We start from the raw sequence: 21846 nt of genomic DNA, 5'->3' as shown, positions 1-21846 counted from the left end.
CCTTTCTTTTGTTTGTTTTAACTTCAAACATGAATACCCCTCATCACTGGAACAGATAAGGTCTCTATAAGAAACAGATGGCATACTCAAATTAGGACTGTTTAAGGAGATTTTACTTGCAGAAGTACTATTTTCAAAGGTATAGGCAGAACATCGGGAAACCACACAGGGTGTGCAACCACCTAGAATTAGTAGCAGCAGACTGGTGATTTTTTCCCAGGCCAAAATGGCTGAGGGGAAGAAAAAGTCATGGGTTCCCAAAAGGCAAAGAGGCTACCTGGTGAGCGAAAGCAGTGGCCTGTATTTGAAGGACACTCTGCCATTCAGGGAGGACATGGGGACAATAAGCACCTTGACCTCACTGAACTCCCTCCCCCAGCCTCCTGCCAAAATTGCCCATAAGCAGAACTCGAAAGAAAATTAAAGGGCAAAGGACCCCCGGGGTGTAGTCTTTCTGTATCAGCTTCCTGAGAAAATAGGCAAAAAGGCTCTTCCTGGCCCCCCAAAGATGTCCAGCTCCCAGTCACAAGAGCCAGGGAATACTTGTAGGTTAAATGTGTGAATTAAGTTGCAGACAAATTAAGGTTGCTAATCAGCTGACGGCAAGACAGGGAGATGATTCTGAATTATCTGGGTGGGCCTGATATCATCATGAGGGTCCTTAGAAGATGAAGAGGGAGGTAGGAGAGAGTCAGAGGAGATGGCTACTCAGGGGACGGGACAGAGAGACGCGGCATTGCTGACCTTGAAGAACGGCGGCAGGCTGCGAGGGAAGGAAGAGTGGTGGCCTCTGGAGGCTTCAAAAGTCCGAAGAAAGATTCTCCCCTGGAGCCTCCAGGCTGACAGCCTGACTGCACAGCCCAGCCAGACCTGTGCTGGACTTCTGAGCGTGTACAGAACTTTGACATGGTAAATTTGCACTGTTCCAAGTTTAAGGTAATTTGCTCCAACAGCAACTGGAAGCTAAGACAGTCGGGAAGGATGAAGGGGGAACTGGAAGATGTAGTGGCATCATCCTCCACTGATGTCTTCTGAGCCTTAGGCTAAGACTTCCCCCTGGACGGAAAGGAAGCAGCATGACGTCATTTCAGGCTGGCCTGGGTCTGTCCCAGGATCTGCCACTTCTGAGGTCTGCGTTGGGGCTGGTTTGGAGGGGTCACAGTTCTCTCCTCTATAAAATGGTAATGGCAAATATGGCAAGTACCCCATGGGATTACTGTAAGGGCTAAATAAATAAGGCATATGAAATACTCAGCATGGCACCCAAGGTGTAAATATGGCAGCTACCTTCTGGCATCAGTGTAAACACTAAGTGAATAATGGTCATAAAACACCCAGGATGGTGCCTGGGGTGTAGTAGATACTCCATAAATGCTGGAACGGCCAGCGTCATCCTGTTAAACTATGGTGGTTTAAAACACACTCGCAAATCCTTGGACAACTCTCCCCTCTGTCAGGTGGTGACTGCCCTCCCCTAGCATGTGGGCTGATGGTGTCTCTAACAAATAGAATGAGGCAGCAGTGCTGGTGTTTGAAACTAGCACTTAGAGCATAAAACCTACTGGGCTTGTGTACTGCGTGATTCCAACTACATAACCTTCTGGAAAAGGCAAGACAGAGAAGTGGCTGCCAGGAACCTGCAGGAAAGGAGCAGGAGAAAGAATAAGTGAAGCAAGAGGGTTTTTTAGACAGGAACACTGTTCTGTGAGAAACTGGGCCCATAACATTATTCTTTTTTTTTTTTTTCGGATTTTATTATTATTATTATTAAATCATAGCTGTGTACATTAATGTGATCATGGGGCATCATACACTGGTTTATAGACCGTTTGACACATTTTCATCACACTGGTTAACATAGCCTTCCTGGCATTTTCTTAGTTATTGTGCTAGGACATTTACATTCCACATTTACTAAGTTTCGCATGTACCCTTGTAAGATGCACCGCAGGTGTGATCCCACCAATCACCCTCTCTCTGCCCATCCTGCCCCCTCCCTCCCCTCCCTCTCCCCCTTCCCCATATTCTTAGGTTATAACTGGGTTATAGCTTTCATATGAAAGCCATAAATTAGTTTCATACTAGGGCTGAATACAATGGATACTTTTTCTTCCATTCTTGAGATACTTTGCTAAGAAGAATATGTTCCAGATCCATCCACGTAAACATGAAAGAGGTAAAGTCTCCATCTTTCTTTAAGGCTGCATAATATTCCATGGTGTACATATACCACAATTTATTAATCCATTCGTGGATCGATGGGTGCTTGGGCTTTTTCCATGACTTAGAAATTATGAATTGGGCTGCAATAAACATTCTGGTACAAATATCTTTGTTATAATGTGATTTTTGGTCTTCTGGGTATATACCTAGTAGAAGAATTACAGGATGGAATGGCAGATCTATTTTTAGATCTCTAAGTGTTCTCCAAACATCTTTCCAAAAGGAATGTATTAATCTGCATTCCCACCAGCAGTATAGAAGTGTTCCCTTTTCTCCACATCCACGCCAACATCTCTGATCTTGGGATTTTGTGATATGGTCTAATCTTACTGGAGTTAGATGATATCTCAAAGTAGTTTTGATTTGCATTTGTCTGATGATTAAGGATGATGAGCATTTTTTCATATGTCTGTAGACTGTGCACCTGTCTTCTTCAGAGAAGTTTCTCTTCAAGTCCTTTGCCCAGCCTGCGATGGGGTCACTTGTTCTTTTCTTGCTTATACATTTGAGTTCTCTGTGGATTCTGGTTATTAAACCTTTGTCGGAGACATAACCTGCAAATATCTTCTCCCATTCTGCGGGCTGTCTGGCTTGCTTTGTTCTTGGCTGTGCAGAAGCTTTTTAGTTTGATCAGGTCCCAGTAGTGTATTTTTGAAGCTGCTTCAATTGCCCGGGGGGGTGGTGGTCCTCCTCATAAAATACTTGCCCAGACCGATTTCTTCAAGAGTTTTCCCTGCACTATCCTCTAGTATTTTTATAGTTTCGTGTCTTAAGTTTAAATCTTTAATCCAGTGAGAGTCTACCTTAGTTAGTGGTGAAAGGCGTGGGTCCAGTTTCAGTCTTCTACAGGTTGCCAGCCAGTTCACCCAGCACCATTTGTTAAATAGGGAATCTTTTCCCCACAGAATGTTTTTAATTGGCTTGTCAAAAATCAAGTAACGGTAAGTAGCTGGATTCACCCCTTGGTTCTCTATTCTGTTCCAGACATCTACTTCTCTGTTTTTGTGCCAGTACCATGCTGTTTTGATCACTATTGATTTATAGTATAGTTTGAAGTCTAGTAGCATGATTCTTCCTGCTTTGTTTTTATTTCTGAGTAATGTCTTGGCTATTCGAGGTTTTTTCTGATTCCATATAAAACGAAGTATTTTTTCAAGATCTTTAAAGTATGACAGTGGAGCTTTAATAGGGATTGCATTAAAATTGTATATTGCTTTGGGTAATATGGACATTTTAACAATGTTGATTCTTCCCATAACATTATTCATTTGTTGAAACACACAGAGTTGTCATCGCAATGGCTAAAGGATGGAAGTAACCCAAGTGCCCACCAACAATGACCAGATAAGCAAAATGTGGTGGCTCTATACAATAAAATATTTATTATAAAGCCTGAAAAAAGGCAGGGATGCTGACACATGGTACAACACGGATGGACCTTGGGGACATGATGCCAAGTGAAAGATGCCAGTCGCCAAAGGATCTACATGATTCCAAGTATCTGGGTTACTTAGCATAGTCAAAATCATAAAGATGAAAAGTAGAATAGTGGTGGCCAGGTACTGAAAGGAAGGAATCAGGAGTCATTATCTAATAAGTTCAGAGCTTCAATTTTGCTAGATGAAACAAGTTCTGGAGACAGATTTTGGTGCTGGCCGCACAAAAATACAAATGTGCTAAATCCCAGCAAACTATATATTAACAATGATTAAGATGGCAAATTTATTTTTTTTGTGTTTGTTACCATAATAAAAGTATTGGAGTAAAAACATAACTGTACAGCACAAAGAGTGAACGCTAATGTAAACTACCACTTTAGTTATTAAAAATGTATTAATATTGGTTCATGGATTATAACAAATGTATCGCACATGCCTGATGATCGCAGGAGAGGAGACTGCCCCCAGAAACTCACACTGGGTCTTGGTCCCTGTATCTCTGCCTCTTGCTCAAAATCAGGGGTGTCCAGCCTGCAGCCCATGGGCCACATGCTGATTATATATGGGGTCCGTTCTCTTTGTCTATGGTGCCAGATAAGGCAAAAAGTATGCACGGAACTTTTTTTTTTTTTTTTTGTAGAGACAGAGTCTCACTTTATCACCCTCCCCTCCGTAGAGTGCTGTGGCGTCACACCGTTCACAGCAACCTCCAACTCCTGGACTTAGGTGATTCTCTTAACTCAAACTACTGAGTAGCTGGGACTACAGGCACCCGCAACAACGCCCGGCTATTTTTTTGTTGCAGTTTGGCAGGGGCTGGGTTCAAACCCGCCACCCTTGGCATATAGGGCCAGCGCCCTACTCACTGAGCCACAGGTGCCACCCACGGAACTTTTTTTTTTTTTTGCTTATCAGCTTTCATTGGATATGCTTAGTTAACGTGTGGGCCAAAGCAACCCTTATTCTTCTAATTTGTGGCAGAGAAAGAAAAGACCAGACAGAGAGTTGCCATGTATAGACAGGAACAGGTGGCATGGAATTAAAGCCTCTGACCCACAGCCATGAAAGGGCTCTGGTCTGCCAGCAAACACACAAAACAGATCCTCCAGCCCCAGTCAAGCTTTCAGATGACATAGCCCCAGCCAACGTCTTGTCTACAGCCTCAGGAATGACTCTGAGACTGACCATCCACTTGTGCTGCTCCCAGATTCCTGATTTAAGTAACTGTGTGAAATACCAAACGATTGTTTTAATTATTGCCATGCTTGGGTTAATTTTTTATGCAGCCACAGATGACCCATACATTAATCCAAAAGGAAGAGCTAAAAAAGAAATATTAAGAATGTTAAGAAAACATTATGACGAGGTGGGAGACTTTGAAAATGTGATCCTTACCTCAAAATAACTGCATACACCCAGGGTGAAATCAGGGATGGAGGGATCACTGTTGCAGAAGTTGGCAGGCTAAAAATGCATAATCGTTCAGTGGCAACGAAAGGTTACTTTATATGGGAGGGGGGACAAATTCCTTCCTTTGGGATTTAAAACCACCCAAATCATGTGCCCTCCTCATAGAACTTCTGTCTCCAAGCTGGTGCTAATGCAGGGAAATATGGCTATTTCCTGTTCATCAGCATTTTGCCCTCGAACCTTCTGTCAAGCTGGCACGTTTTTTGTTGTTTTTTTTTTCCCCCCAGCAAGCAGGAACCTAAGAGCTTATCCTCAGATTTTCTGCCAATTTCCAATCCAACTCCAATTCATCCAAGAGTCCAGAAAGCCAGACAGAGGTCATGACCTTGACACCCCGCGTCCTGCTCAGAGCTCCGGGACGTGCCCTGACCGGGCTTCCAGGGAAGTGGTGGAGGAAATGCCCTCTCATGCATCCCAGCTGGTTCTCCACTGATTTCAACCCACTGGCCATCTGGTCTCTTCTCCCTGCTATGCACACAGCTTGGTCTGGGAAGTGGAAACTTTTCTGCAGGATTCAGCATTTTTACTAATTTTTTAGTTTTTTTGTGAATTTTCTGTTCACAAACCAGGATGCGTGGAGAGAGCGGAGGCCACTGGCTGCTGTATAAGGCTGTGGCACTTGTCCACCTACAGAAATTGATGCTCAGAGAAAAACTAAAATGCCTTGTGGCAAGAGCCCAGTAGGATCTACGTTATTTAAAAACACGGCCATTCACATCTACGACAATTGTTGGGAGTGACTTTAAATAAGAAGGGTAACTGAAAATGCCACCCAAGTGGTAAATCATCCTGCTTAGCTTTTCTGCAGAATTCATTTAAGAAAAATAAAAGTCAAAGCTCTAAAGCGGTCAACTCAGGTTTCATTTAAATGAATTTTCTTTATTTTGTTTAATAAAATAGGTCACAAATTGTCCTACCAAGTGCTCCTTCATTCATATATGTATGTCATTGATATACACATATAATTCATGTATATCAATGTATAGGAAGGCCTGACGATTAAGTTCACAAACTCATCCTAGGAGAAATGCTACGTACCTCACTGCTGAACATCACTGTGGTCACTTCTGAAGTCCTCTCCTTGGGGTTCTATGCACCGATGCCAGCGTGCCTAGTCTACCCTCCAAAGTAATTTTGCAACTCTTTTCAGGAATGACCATCAGAGCTGTGGTTGTATCTCCCACAAAAACACACAAGCACGATAATGAAAGCCGCTCAGCAAGATGCCACCACGTGTTGACATGAGCTCGGCTGTGAGACACCCATATATCAAGGTTATGAGCTGGCAAAGTATGGGCACATTGGCAAGTTCACCAACTTAACTGTCAGAACTCTCGTATAACCCAAAATGTACAAGAGGTCCCTGATGGGCTCCTTTCAACACACATCAGCCAATGAAGAGGTTTGGAAAGACCACTAAATTTTATTTAATAGTGATATCCTAGAATTGGGCAGAGAGAGATACTGATATAACACAAAGATTGGAGCATATACACATGGGCTTTGGTCTAACACAGTCATAAGAAAGTATTTATGAAAAAAAGCTTAGAAAATATGGATTTTCGTGTCTCCCAGACAAAAATGGGGTTATGTGTAGGATGAAGATTTTATAGGAGAGGGCCCTGCTTGCATCTGCTCAAGGATCCCAGAGCAATCATTTATGATGCTGAAGCACACACACCTGGAGGTTGCTCATGACGTGCTACTGACCAAACCAAAAATGCGAGTCTTTTCACCAGCGTTATGTACTCTACAAACCTGCATTTTTTTTTTTTTTTTATAAATGACCAACGGGTAGCAACAATAGTATTCTACCGAGTAAGCAGACTTCAAAAATTGAAAGTAGTAAATATTAAAAAATAAACGTAAATGGTTACAAAAGTTCACTAAGGATCATAGTTAAATATTGTTCCAAGCAGTCCACCTATCAAGAATCTCATAGAAATATGGCAGACATTCTCCCGTGCATGCCCACATGGCCACCATGCCTGGTATTTTCAGGGAGGATTTTTTGGATCTCCTGCCATCATCAAAGCTGTTCAGTGGTATTCAAGATGATGTTTCATGATGATGTTACTGTGGTTTATATGGGGTTTTTGGTTAACACCTTAGCATTGATTGCATTTTTGGCTGGTGATTTCTTAGTAACTGGAATTTAAGACACACACAGGTTGTGACTCAAGTAAACGTGTAGTTCTAGTGCTAAACTAGAGGGCTTCACCTCTCCCTCTACATACAAGTGGACAGGACCCTTCAACATTCCATTGAGCTGTCACTTCCCCACCCCCCACCAGCACCGACTCCCACCATAAAGGTAAAACAGGTGAGGTGCTTGGGCTGTATTAGTCTTTTCCCATCACTAATTATGTATCAGTAAAAGAAAAGTGCAGCTGGGCGTGGTGGTGCACACCTGTAGTGCCAGCTACTGAGGAGGCCGAGGCAGGAGGAGCACTTGAGCCCAGGAGTTGGAGGTTTTAGTGAACTATGATGACACAGCACTCTATGGGGGGTGACAGAATAAGACTCTGTCTCCAAAACACAAGGGCAAAAATTACTGTTCTAACAAGTTGCACTCTTTAATTTTCTTTGTCCCATAGCATTTTGAGAATCTGATTTGAAAAAAAAAAGCTCTGAGCCTTCTCCCTGGATGCAAACATTTACGCTTACAATTTAAATATAATTTCAGTGAGCCCCCGAAGTTCATCTGTGCCTCCAACCCAAGTTAGAAATCCCCTTCTTAGAAGAAGAAATGGGAGATGATCATTTGTTTTATTTGTTCCTGTCCCACACGGACTAAACCATCTAGAAGTGGAGAAAGACACGGTACGCTGGTCCCAAAGAAAGATATCTCCCAACCTACTATCTTTTATTCCCAAGATCACTTTTGTCTATTTTCTTAGAATCAGAAAGAGGTGAGTTAAAATGAGCTAAGTGGTGGTGGTTTACCCATAGGTTAGTCAACTTAACTCAATTACCAAGTTGCCAACAATTCCGTTGTAATTCCTCCATCCCTTTTTTTTTAATGCTAAAAAAAAGCAAAGAGAAATTAAACATTATGCTAGAATGGATGGTTATAAGGTGCCACCTTAAAGCATTTTCAAGTCTGAAACACGTGTCCCCTTCCCAGAGCAGTCCGGCCTCAGTGCTTTTATGATCAGACGTTACTTCTGGAGGTCTCCGATGGCCAGGGCTCCCTTCCCTTTCAAGTTTTCTCACATGCCCCATGCTGAGAAATGACATAGTTCCAGCAATGTCCCACAGCTTCCCAATGTCTTTTGCTGAGGGAATCGTGATGGTTCCCCCTGTATACAAAACATTTTGTTTCAACCTCAGTTGGCTGTCTCATAGGGCTTTAAAAAGGAAGAGGATTAATTTTTTTTTTTTTTGGGGGGGAGAGAGGTTATAACAAAAACAATATACAAAAGAACGGTGCATGAGAAGCACCTGGGTAATAGAAGCATTCCTCAGCTGCTCAATTATTGTTACGAAATAGGATATTAACTCCCAATGCTTTAAGAATAAACATCTCTTCCTATCCATCAAGTACTTTTCTCAAAGTCCCTGAGAAATAAGCTAATACCTCATGATAAGCCTGCCTCTTTGGAAAGCGTAATTCTTCTTCTCAGCCTAAAAGGCACCGTGTAATAAGGATGGCAAATAAATTTTATTTCACATAGTAATTCCAGTGGGCTGACAATATATACCTGAAGTGATGTATGGAGGGTTCTAAGGAAGCGTCTCTGACGGGGGAAAGGAAGTGATTATCAACGTCCGCCACGTGTAGGGGCTGGCGTGGCCGCAGCCTCTCGCTTGCCATTTTGACGGGAGAGCATTACCAAGCTCCGGAGGAAAATGCACAAATAGAAATCCTGGGTCATATACACGCCAGGTTATAGTTGCAAACATGATTTTTTTATAAGTCTATTTACCAGATGATTTTTCAAGGACGTTTCGAAACCACATGTCAAAAGACAAAGTCACGTTGGGAAATGTTACTGTGATGGAATGAAGCATGAAAGTGGCTTAAGTAACACCATCTTGTTGCTTCCTTGACTGGCATCTACAGCAAGGGGCAGCCCATCTGTTCCACCCTCGGGAAGGAACCAAATGCATGTCCCTTGGCTGGGATGGCTGAATGGAAGATGCCTGACATCAGACACAACGTGTGTCCTCAAACCCATGTCTCCGGTGTTAAGAGACGTATGCTGGAGCACATTTTGCTCTTTGTCTGCGTCAATGGTTTCCAACAGTAGTCAACCCTTTTCCCCAGGAACATTTGGCAAAACCCGGAAACATATTTGGTTATCATGGATGGGTAAGGAAGGAGCTACTGGCATCTAGGACGTAAAGCCCAGGGATGCTGTTAAAATCCTACATAGCACAGAATAGCCCTACATATCAGATGATTATCCAAGCCAAAATGTCAACAGTGCAACAGAGCTGAGATTAAATCTAGTGATGGTCCGTGATAGGGCGTCTGCTGGCTCAGACACACCACAACAGCACAGCTCCGCCCTTGAGCTGCCCTCCCCCCCCCCAGTATGAATCCAAGCCCTGACCACCCGCCATGCAGCCCTAAGTAAAGCGCCTGATTTCTCTCAGCCCCCACACCCCTCTCTCTGAAACAGGGATGAGAGCAGGGTCTACCACACAGAGTTGTTTTGAGGACAAAGATGTGAAAATGTAATTAAAGCTCTTAACAAAGTGCTTGGCAGATGGAAAGTGTTAGCAAAAAACAGCAATTGACAAGAACTGTGAAACATTCTGCTACGGTTTGAGCGTTTTGTGTCCCCTCCAAAAATTCATGCTGGAACTTCATCTCCCATGCAACAAAATTAAGAGGCGGAGCCTTCATGAATGAATTAACAAACTGTGGTATATGTATACCATGGAGTACCATTCAGCCGTAAGAAAAGATGGAGAGGTTTACCTGGATGGAGGTGGAACACATTCTTCTTAGTAAAGTGTCACAAGAATAGGGGGGAAGTATCCAATGTATTCAATATTAATATGAAACCAATATATAAACAACTACAGGCCCACGGGGAAGAAAAACCCAAGAGGGGAGAGGATGGGGAGGGGAGAGAAAAAGCATCAGGTATGCCCAGTAACATACATCGGCCCCCTGCCTAGAAAGAAGTTAAATCTTCTTCTGTAGAGATGCCCTCATTTTTTTTTTTTGTAGAGACAGAGTCTCACTGTACCGCCCTCGGGTAGAGTGCCGTGGCGTCACATGGCTCACAGCAACCTCTAACTCTTGGGCTTACGCGATTCTCTTGCCTCAGCCTCCCGAGCAGCTGGGACTACAGGCGCCCGCCACAACGCCTGGCTATTTTTTGGTTGCAGTTTGGCCGGGGCTGGGTTTGAACCCGCCACCCTCGGCATATGGGGCTGACGCCCTGCTCACTGAGCCACAGGCGCCCTCATTTTTAATCCAGTGTCTGCAAAGGAGCTGACTGTTAGCGCACAGTTTGCTGTGCTCTGCAACAACGAGGAAAACTGCAAGGGGTTCTCATCCCAAATCACACAACAAACCAAAAGGCTATTCCTGACCTCCCCCCTCCTTCCTTTGCAAACTCCAGCTTTCTAATAAAGAACTGTATCAATTAGCAGAGCCAGTGGGTTCTCAGAAGCTGAGCTGGATCCTGGGCTATTATTAGTCTCTGAACAATGGCTTGGAGAGCAGGAAAAAAAGAAGAGGGGGAAAAAAAACTTGCACTAGGCTTTGAATTTTGAAACCACTATTCTAGCGCCTGTGGCTCAGTCGGTAGGGCGCCGGCCCCATATACCGAGGGTGACAGGTTCAAACCCGGCCCCGGCCGAACTGCAACAACAACAAAAAAATAGCCGGGCGTTGTGGCGGGTGCCTGTAGTCCCAGCTACTCGGGAGGCTGAGGCAAGAGAATCGCTTAAGCCCAGGAGTTGGAGGTTGCTGTGAGCTGTGTGACGCCATGGCACTCTACCGAGGGCAATAAAGTGAGACTCTGTCTCTACAAAAAAAAAATAAATAAATAAAAATAAAATGAAATAGAAACCACTATTCTAGAGAAAGACAAATTGTGTTACATGTGCAGCCGATTTAGAGGATTCACCCTTTGAAATAAGTTCTGCTGGTCTTTCCCCAAACCTAAGAAATACTGTTTCCTGTCTCCTAATTTCTGACTTGTGTTTCTTTTGCTACTGAAAATAATTAATGTTGCTTTAAAAAAGTTAAAAGGAAAAAAAAAACATCAAATGGCAAGGGCACACTGACATCTGCTGGCATTTCATGAACTTTTTTTTTAAAGACAAGCATTTGTTCCAGACACTGTTCTCTATTTATTCTCGGGCACAGAGGCACATCATGGCCTAGCAAAATTATTACACCCCTGTAGGCTCCCCAAAATTACGTAAAGAGAAAACTATCAAGGAACAGAAGCCCGAGAGCCTCTTGCGGCCTACCGTGGATCCCCCTCCTTTCCATAAAGCAAGCTGGAGGGCCACAGAATGAATAATTTTATCTCGTATATTTTATTTTTATTTTTATTTATTTATTTTTTGTTGTTGTAGAGACAGAGTCTCACTTTATGGCCCTGGGTAGAGTGCCGTGGCCTCACACAGCTCACAGCAACCTCCAACTCCTGGGCTTAAGCGATTCTCTTGCCTCAGCCTCCCGAGTAGCTGGGATATTTTAATAAGTAGAAGAGTTGGGTTAGAGACAAATTAAATTATGTGAGCTGTTTCCTCTGCTTTATACTTCCATCATATAAATGGCAATTCCACCCATCCCTGTCCCAACATGGTGAATGAATGAGGGATACCCAGGGACCACACCCCAGCTGTGCTCCTTTTTCAAGACAAGCCAGAAAGGAGGAACCTCGGAGCTAAGGAAGCAGCAGGCCTGGAAACATGGATTAAAAAGTGAGGACACCTAAAACTTTAGGAAAGGGGGACAAAGGATCTCTATTTTGCTTTTTAAAAAATCCTCAAAAATAGACTCTGAAATGCTGACATCCCAAAAATAGACTCTGAAATGCTGACATCCCAAAAGCATTTCCCAGATTTAAAAAGATACCTGATAGTAACATGGAATCTACAAAGGAATTGATTAAGGGAGGACTAAGGTAAACAAAAGAGCTTCATTTTCTCCTTAAAATGCATGGATGCTCCGAGGATAGGCCCATAAAGCTGCATTCTGGCTCCACTCCTGTGAGCTGTCGCTCATGGAACGTACCACGTCAACACACAGGGTGAGTCCGTAGCCCAGTCTCAGGGTGAGACAGATCTACTCTCTGCACATGGGATTCGCAGAATTCTCAGGGGCGCGGCTCCCCGTTCCCAGGGGCACCTTGCTCCCTCTCTTCCTCCTGCAGCACACGGGCACACACATGTGCACAGTCCATGCACACATGTACATGCACAAACACTCTCACAGACACATGAGTGCATGCCTCCACGCGTGCACACACTCATGCATACACACTGCCTTATCCCCAGGGTGTGTTCTGCAGCCTACTTGTGCACCAACCTCCAATATGTTTGAGGAATGGAAGGAGTCAAGCTCTTGCCCGTTTCAGCCAGGTGCACTGGCCGCCTCACTGGTCTAGGTCGTACAGAGCCATTTCCTTCTTCCCCTGGGCTTCTGAACACGCTGCTGCCTCTCCACAACCTGGGTCCTTCCCCTCTCCCCACTAGTAGTAAAGCGTGGTCCTTCTCATTCTTCAAGCCTCAACTCAGATGTAACCTTATGTCTCTCCTTGGACACCCTTCCCTGACCTTCCTGCCTAATAGCTTAGGTCCTTGTAATTGCCCATCCTTGTATTACAGGGAGCCACTGCGCCTGGCCGAGATTTTCTAAAATGAATAGTAACATAAATTTCAACAAAAAAAAAAAAGGTGAGAATTAAAATGATAGGGAAGTCAGTTCGAGTCAAATGTGAGGTTAATATGCAAAATCCATGCTATCAAATCCTGCATGCTGCCCTAACTGGTCTGTGAAATCAGCTCTGAGCTTCCTGGCAGACTTTGTGAAAAGGGAACAGGACCAGTTATTTCTCTCAGAGTGTCTAGTACATAAATACCAATGAGCACTTCAGGGAAGGAAAAACTCTTTCTGATCCCAAAATTTGACGTAACAGTGATAGGCAACAAGAGTCCTCAAAAATATCATCACAGTCGGCCGGGCGTGGGCACTCGGGCCTGCAATCCCAGCACTTTGGGAGGCCAAGGCTGGAGGCTCCCTTGAGCTCAGGAGTTAGAGACCAGCCTGAGCAAGAGGCAGAGCCCACCACTACTAAAAATAGAGAAACTAGTGGGGCAGTGGGGCAATGTGGCAGGCACCTGTAGTCCTAGCTACTCTCGGAGGCTGAGGCAAGAGGATCACTTAAGCCCAGGAGTTTGAGGTTGCCGTGAGCTAGGACGCCACAGCCCTCTACCCAGGGTGACAGAGACTCTGTCTCAAAAAACTAAATAAATCATAAATTTAAAAATATATATATTTACGTATATATATCTCACCACAGTCAAGGAGAGGACAGAGTATGAATTCTGTGTCACTTGCCTGTTCTTGGGTCCCCATGTTTGTTTTCAATAACATCATGTTTGTTTCTTTTTTACTTCAAGTGTTAGACTCCGGGGTAACAATTCTTAAACTTCCCTCTGAATGGTCTGTTCTTTTTCTGTGTGCATATATAAAACTTGTCTTTTAAAATTTGGGGTCAAATGGCTTTCTTATAACATTTCTCATTATAAACTGAGAACATCAAAGCACAATTCAATAGAACTATTAATAAGTTTATAGAGGGAGAGGGATGGTTTCTTGTTCTCATTAAGTCCTTTCAAAGGTTATTTTAAGATCACACAGTCAAAACCTAGACAAGTTTCATGTGTGAAATGAAATGAATGAAATTCACTAGGAAACCAAATATGTTTCTGAGATGCACAGGCATACTAATGACTAAACCTTTTATATCAAAGAGGCTGGGAGTGAGAGGCCCTTGTCTGAACATCACAAGGTAAACAAATGGACAAGGAGTGACGGCTCTGAGAAGTCTATGTGATTACTGCTTGATTTAATTCACTCTGGGACATCAAAGGCAAAACCTTCTGCCTCTGAATAAAGAAATACAAGTTCAGAGAGGTACAGTAACTTGCCCAAGGTCACACAGCTAGAAGATGGAAGAATCTGGAGCTACACATGTGGAGGAGGGCCTGGCTCCAAAGCTTTTGTCCTTCTCCACCTTGGCTCTCAGGGAGTTTGGGCTTCTCAAAGCTTTTCTGAAGTCCATATATTTCCAGCTGGGCATTCTGGCATAGACCTGTAATCCTAGCACTTTGGGAGGCTGAGGTGGGTGGATCACTTAAGTTCAGGAATTCGAGACCAGCCTGAATAAGAGGGAGACCCAATCTCTACTAAAAATAGAAAAACTAGCCAGGCTTTGTGGTGGCCTCTTTTGTCACAGCTACTCAGGAGGCTGAGGCAGGAGGATCACTTGAGCCCAGGAGGAGTTTGAGGCTGCTGTGAGCTGTGATGACACAGCTCTATAGCAACAGTGTGAGACTCTGTCTCAAAAAATAATAATAATTCCAATAGCTTCTGTTGACATGCCATTACCTTAAAAGCTAGCAGCACCAAACTGACCTGGACCCAGCTTTCTGAGGGTGCTGAAAGAAAAGAAGTGTTCTTCACGGCGCCGAGACAGTGAAGCATGCCACAGGCGTATTAAAGAACCTCACTCTAGAACACAAGCAACGGCCCCAGAATCAAGACAGGGACTTGTCCCAAGAGAAGCAAACACCCTGCTAGCATCCCTGGGATCTGGCCAGGGCTACTGATGCTGAATCAGCCATCTCCATACCCTGCTCTGTCACTTTTCATAACGAGCCTAATAAATTAGTGTTTCTCTCTGCCAATCAATCAGAGCCGGTGCATATGGCTGCTGTCAGCAGTCCTCTGCGGGCAGAACTCCTCACAGAGACTGGAGTTTGTCAGCTCTCTGCCCATACACTTGCAGCTAGGCTGGGTTCTTCCCCTGCACTCTCAATTTATCACCTCGGTTACAGTCAAGAGGAAAATGTAGGGACTATTCAGAGCAACTATCCCACTGCCTAGAGGAATTGTGAAACTCTAGCAACAATGACAACGATAATCATGATATCGTGATTATTAAATGATAATATTAATGGTTATCATGGTAGCGAGCGCCACAACTCCTACGTGCACGAAACACACAGAATGTGCCAGGCACTTTGCTAAGATAATTTGCAAAAACAATTCATCATCCAACTGACCCTACAACGTAGAAATAATTATTATCTCTACTTACAGGGGAAGATGAGGTTCAGAGAGGTTATAGAAAGCAAAAGGTTATGGAGCTAGAATGTGATGGAGCCGGATCTCGAGCCAGACAGTCTAATTCTGACATTCTGACCACTGCCCTACACTGCCTGCTGCCTTCTCAAGGCTCCTCTGCTATTCCTCTCCCACCTAACATGCCCTCTTGGCACGGAGCAAAGGACAGAAGCAAAGGGGCTCTGGCAGCAACTGAAGTCAAGCCTGAAATCTGCCTTTGCCATTTAATCTTGGGCCTCTGTTCCCTCATTTGTAAAATGGGTACAATAAAAGGTTTGCCATGAAGAGTTAAGAGAGCACGGAAGGAGCTCCCAATAAATGGTGGCTATGACCGTACTAGTGATGACATGAAGAAGGCAATTTTGAACACCTTAAGTCCACGCCCTCATCTCTGGTAATCTGTATCCTGAAATTCACCGGAAGGAAAGACAGAACTAGCAATGAGCAAGGTGACTGCCCAAGTTCATCTATTATGCTGCAAAGGTCTAATTTAGAGCTCAGAGGAAGTAAAGAGGGGAGCAGACTCAGGTGACAGGGATTAGATGGAGGAAGCAGTGGCTCCCACCTAACTGCATTTTGGGGGGTTATCAGAGCAGCTCCAGATGTGAGTGTACAATGCCCAGGACTGCCTGTAGCTAGCCAGGTGGCCCAATAACTGCCTTAAAAATTACAGGCAGAGCATTGCCTAGAGACAGAGGCCTAGAGATGCTCCAGGCCCCCCTGGGCCTTAGGAAGCCAAGGAGAGAAACAGCAAAACAAGAGCTCCATTACACCAGCGCAGACCTCCAGCAAGGCTCTTACACAACAGTAAAGTGATGTTGCAGTAAATAGAAACAAGGGCCTTGTTTTCCTTCTGTGGCTCCAATGGGCTCGGCACCACCTCTCACGGCAACCCAAGTAGCAAGAGCTCCCTAACCACTGCACCCAGGGCCTCCTGCCTCCCTCTCGTCTTACAAAGGTAGCAGAAGAGGCCATGTGCAAGCTTGATGATTAATATCATGGGCCATATGCTCAGACTGTCAAGTTCAAATGGCTGGACGTGTCCCCTCACCTGCCACGATGTCCTTGGGCAAACTGCTTAATACCTGCCTACACTTCACTATCTATCTGCAAAATGGGTGTTTGAAAAGAAAACCTCAGGCATGCTGGAAAACTCAGATGGAATCATTTATTCCTTCCACATGGAGTTTCTGCTCTGTGCCACACACCGCTCTACACAGGGATATGGTGACGTCCAGGCAGGTGCGTGCATGACCCACCTGGAGTTTACTGTCCGGTGGAGTAAGAGAAAAAGGACCAGACAGAGAGTCACTCAAGTAAAGTGAGAAGTGGGATGGGATGACTGCAAAGAAGGAGAATATCCACACAGGGGAAGGGGAGGTTCTCCTGAACCATGGACCTTTCAGCTATAACCTGAGGATGAATACAGAGCAAGGTGAGCCGGTGGGAGGGTGGGGAGATCATCACGTGCCAGAACAACACAGCACGGCCCACAGCCGTGGAGGTAGCGAGTGCTGGGCAGCCGTGCAGGATGTGTTCCAGCCAAGTGCACTTATTGTCAGCTTCATGTCATATACAAAGGGCAGGAACAGAATTCCAGGACTGGGGATAAAGAGGCAGGCTCTAGGGACAACGTGGGAGGAAAGGTGGATTGTCCAGATGTCCAAACTCCCCATCAAATTGTGTCTCCACCTCCAGACATCATCAGCTGTGATCAGAGCTCTCCCTGAGCAACCCATCTTTCTCATTCTCAGGATCTGCCGTCACTCTGACCCACACCTGCCAAGGGAAACCTGTGGCCACACTCTGAAAGGAACCTACCTGGAAAGACCGTCAACAAAGAGGATTTGTGCACAGCTGTTCTCGGGAGATCCCAGGAGACAGCAAATGTATCGGAAGGAGGTGGAGGGGGTGTCGCCTCTTTGAAGGGAAGCCCCAGAGAAAGAGCCGCTAAGTAGGCTAACGCGGACAGATGTATCCTCTCAGGGTCTTCCACCCACACGCAATGAGCCTTACTGAGAAACAAGGTTCTTTTTTCCCTATAAACTAATCTCTCTTCCCGAATGGAAAATTTTGTTCTTAGCCCACAAAGGTGGGGGGGGGGGGAGAAAAGTTTAATTTTTTAGATATTACAAGGCTTACCTTTAGCAGATACCACTAAGTCCTCAGACCAAACTGGGTTATGGAAATGACTTGTAACTTTATTCATCTCAAAAACATGTACTTAAAAATTGCCCCATAATGTTTAAGCCATCAATACAGCATGGCATTTCTATGTATAAAACCTTCCAATGGCTTTCCAGTAGAATAAAACCCAAGTCTTTCTCAGGCCCCAAGGGCCTATATGACCATTCTTTGTTCATCTAATTTTATCACTGTTCTCACCCCTGGGCCTTTGCACGTGCTGGTCCCTCTCTGTGAAATGTGCTTTGTGAAACCCATAAGGGCAGGTGTCTGCAAGGATGATCCACACATATCCTTCTTTTCACATAGGTCTCAGCTCCAGTTGGAGGGACCTTCCAACTCACTATCACATTGCTACATTATCACACTTGGAACCCTTGTCATTATACTTATAAAAATATATTTCCATGTCTTACCTACGTCTGGTTTCCTCTGTGACAACAGGAGCTCTGAGAAAGCAAGGTTCTCATCTGCCTTGTCCACCAAGCACAAGGTGTGACATGCCATATGGTCAGAATAAATATTTATTGAGTCAGCCATCCCTTCCCCTAACATGACACACCCATCTGTAGCAGCAGGCCATAGCTGCCCATATCTCTGTGTCCAGTGACCACTGACAAACCAGTGCAGTTAATGGTGGTACTCACAGCAACTGCCAATAGAAAATATAGGGCAATTGTCTCTCCTTACAACTCTACGTGCCATTTTTCACAATAGCCCCCAGCCTTTCAACCCAGTCCAGCTGTATTCATGGTTGACATCATCTGAAAGCCCTGGGTCCCCTCATTTTGAAGCTCCATTGCTGATTGATTCTTTAATTAAACTTTTAATATTTATACTTGTGCCTTGAGGCAGTATTTTAAATAATGGAGGCAGACATTGGGAAGAGCCTCGTGGTTTCTTAAAAAACATCTCCACGTTGAAGGTCTTCAGTACAGTTATATGGGTGAGTGGGGATGTGAAAGGTTAAGGGGTGGTTTTAGCAAAGTCAGCTGGTACTAACTTGTGGCTGTGCTTACTGTGTAACTCCCAGGCAAGGTGGCAAAGGCAGGGGGAGCTGCCCTGTGTCCTTCAGAGAAAATGCACTCAGATTTCAATACTCTCTTACACACCCCTGGGAAATGGCGCATCCCCAAAGTATTTTCTGCGTCAAATACGATTTCCCCCTTGGAACGTGTTCATTATTCCATACATCAGCTTAAAGGATGCAAACAAAATGGTCTAATTTTTGGAAAGGTGAAATGTGTGTGTAGATATATATGCACCTGTGTGCATATGTGTGTGTGTGCGCGCACAGGGAGGACTCAATTTTCTGGATATAAAAAAAATCTGAAAAGACTTTGATAAAATATAATGGCTTTAGATGGCTTTAGCTGAAAGGACTAAACCTATTCTTTTTTTTTTTTAAGTCATCAGAAACATGAAGATGTCTGGAAGACCTGTGCTCAGATCTTATAGGAGAAGATAAAAAAAAAAAATAGCATCCATTATTATGAAAAGAATATAGGGCAGAATGGGTCAATTCCAGGAGGATAAACCTTCTCAGACCCACATGTTGCTTGGTTTCTGGGTAGAAAGTCCTGGGGCCACAGGGCAATGTTCTAAGATGAGCAAGACTCACTATGATGTTACCAAAACGTCATACCTGTTGACAAGCAAATCCCCACTTCCACCTTCCCCTAGACCCTGGTCAAAGCTCTGCTGTGATGAGTTGAACAATTTTAGATACCTCCTACAAGTGTGTTCTCAATACAATAAACATAAATAAGTTCTGGAGATCTGCTGTACAATACTACATGGTATACCTAAAAAAATCTATGAAGAGGTTAGATCCTGGGCTGTGCTCTTAACCACAACAAAATAAAAAGTAAAATTTTTTAAAACCTGATCAATGGGTTTACTCCCACACTCAGAGGTTTTTGTTTTTGTTTTTGTTTTTTTAATGGAGTGACCACGGTTGTGCTCATACAGTTTTTTTTTTTTTTAATCACAAAAGTTTATATTTAAACACAGTCATTGTAATGTGTGGCTCACAGGATAAATGATGAAGCCACTTCTAATATTCTTTAATTCTCGTGTTTTCAAACTATCTCAGGTTTCAAAGGAGTGTTTTCCAATTAAAAAATAAATTTACCAAAGCAATGCTCTCATTCTAGGAGGCCAAGGAGATGAAGGCAGAAGAAATGCATGCTGCTGCAGAAACTTAACTTCAGGACATTTATCCAGACAGTAAGTCAAATGTCACCAACCTATGTCCCAGACAGTGGGGAGATTGAACCTCGTCCTCCTTGGAACTGGAGAGGTCAGGCCAGCTACAGCTGGGTGGGCTTGAAGCTTCTGCTGTTCACTTAAAAGGAAATGCAGGTGTGTAAGACAAGCTACCTGCCTTTTCTATCCCACCCAGACCTGGTTTTATAAGGCTCAAAAATTAGAGCAATGGGGCAGCACCTATGGCTCAAAGGAGTAGGGTGCCGGCCCCATAGGCCAGAGGTGGTGGGTTCAAACCCAGCTCTGGCCAAAAACTGCAAAAAAAAAAAAAAATTAGAGCAATGTGTGGAGGAAAGAAAAAAGAAAACTAATATAATTCAGGCACTTATGTGCTAGACATTCTTCTAAGTGTTTATTGTTTTATTTAATTCTCACAAAAAACCCTCTGAGGACGGAGCTACCACTAAAACTCATCTTACAGACAAACAGACTGAGATACCGAAACTCATAGGTGAACAAACTGAGGCACAGAGAGGTCAAGTAACTTGCCCAAAGGCACACAGCTGGCAGATAACCAAGCTAGGAGCCCTGTACTCTTCTGGGCCACAAAGCTCCACTCTCTAAACCCTTAAAGTGTCACCTCCCCTGCTGTAAGGAATGATGCCTTTTTTTCCTAACCCAACTAGACTATAAGCTAATTTAGGGGAATCCTAGGGGATTCTTTGGCCTCCCAGATGAGCTCAAAGAGGAAGAAGATTTGGAGCCAGCCCCACTGTGTGTCAGCACAGCCAGTGCCAGCCCCACCTTCACCCTTCACAGGCCCCAGGTCCTTGCCTCTGAAGATAAAAGATCTTGGCTAAAAATAATTCTGCCAGCGGCTCCAGCCAGGCCCACTGTGGTCACTAAAAAATTGAAAGGATCCAGCCCTCTCATCTTTTCTTTTCCCCTTTTTGTACCAAAGATAAATGAGGTGGGTGAACTAGACAGGGAGGGAGGGGGGATGCAGGGAAGGGATCTCAGGCTGGGCACACCCTAAACTTGTTTAGTAAAGGCCAGGCCTCTTCACGTACAAAATTTTAAAATAAAACCAATCATTATTATTATAGAAGAAAACCCAAGTTAGGATGCATTATGTTTCATTCAGCTCAAACAAAGCTGTTCCACGGCACCTCCCCCACTTCTTTCCAAGTTCAATGAGGTTGGATGCCGGACTGCCTGGATTTCCAAGCTCCAGGCTCTTCCTGAGCAGCCCCGCCCCTGATGCTCCTGGGCCAGCGAGTGCACCCCACTCTGGCCCAACCAGAAGCGATGAACCCCTGTTTCTTGGCAGTAAGGAACGAATGGAGTTGGGAGCCCCAGGGTAGGATGGGATCAGGGTCTTCCCCTCCCCTCCTGAGCTGACTGTCTTCCCGGCTCCGCGTGACTCCTGGTGCCTGAAGCTGGCGCCTGGGAGGTTCAGGAGCATCCTGGACAGGAGACCTCCGGGCGCGAGGAGGTGGGAGCTGCGCCCCGACGAGCCCTACCCTCGTCTCTGTCCCCGGACAATTGTTTGATTAGCGCAGACAAGAGGCGACCCCTGGCCTGCCCTCAGAGACAGCGCAGAGGTCCGCTACCTCTGGGTTCTCTTCCCGGAGATGACGTTCCTCTGAGGAACTGAAGGAACCAGGGGCGCAGCAGGAGTTCCCCAGTCGCGAGTTTCCCAGCCGGCCCCCTCCCCTGGAGTCCAGGCTGCATTTCGGGGCGTTGATCGCGGTGCCAGTAAACACAGCCGCGCTCCCCGCTGGCCCAGCGAGCATCCTCTTCCCCGCCACGCACAAGGGGTTCCGCGCTTCTAAGCGCCCTCTGGGTTACCCAGGAGCCTCCTCCTCCTTCAGAGCCCTCAAAAGGCAGCAGAGGAGGCAGCGACCCGAGCGCGTCCAGCCCGCCTGGAGACTAATCGAAGTGCGCAGGCTGGTTCCTGCTGCTCCCTGCACCTAGGACTCGCTCCCGGGG

The 21846-nt window shown here is 45.0% G+C and overlaps 1 protein-coding gene across 11 annotated transcripts in view; it reads right to left on the bottom strand.

Moving 5' to 3' along the window:
* Positions 1–21846, bottom strand: part of RBFOX1 (RNA binding fox-1 homolog 1) — a 2283260-nt gene that overhangs the window by 1541828 nt on the left and 719586 nt on the right. The window lies entirely within an intron of this gene.

The sequence above is a fragment of the Nycticebus coucang genome, chromosome 12, assembly GCF_027406575.1.
Source record: "Nycticebus coucang isolate mNycCou1 chromosome 12, mNycCou1.pri, whole genome shotgun sequence".
NCBI lineage: Eukaryota > Metazoa > Chordata > Mammalia > Primates > Lorisidae > Nycticebus > Nycticebus coucang.
Note: the sequence above shows the minus strand (reverse complement) of the source record. Positions and strands in the feature narration are given on the sequence as shown.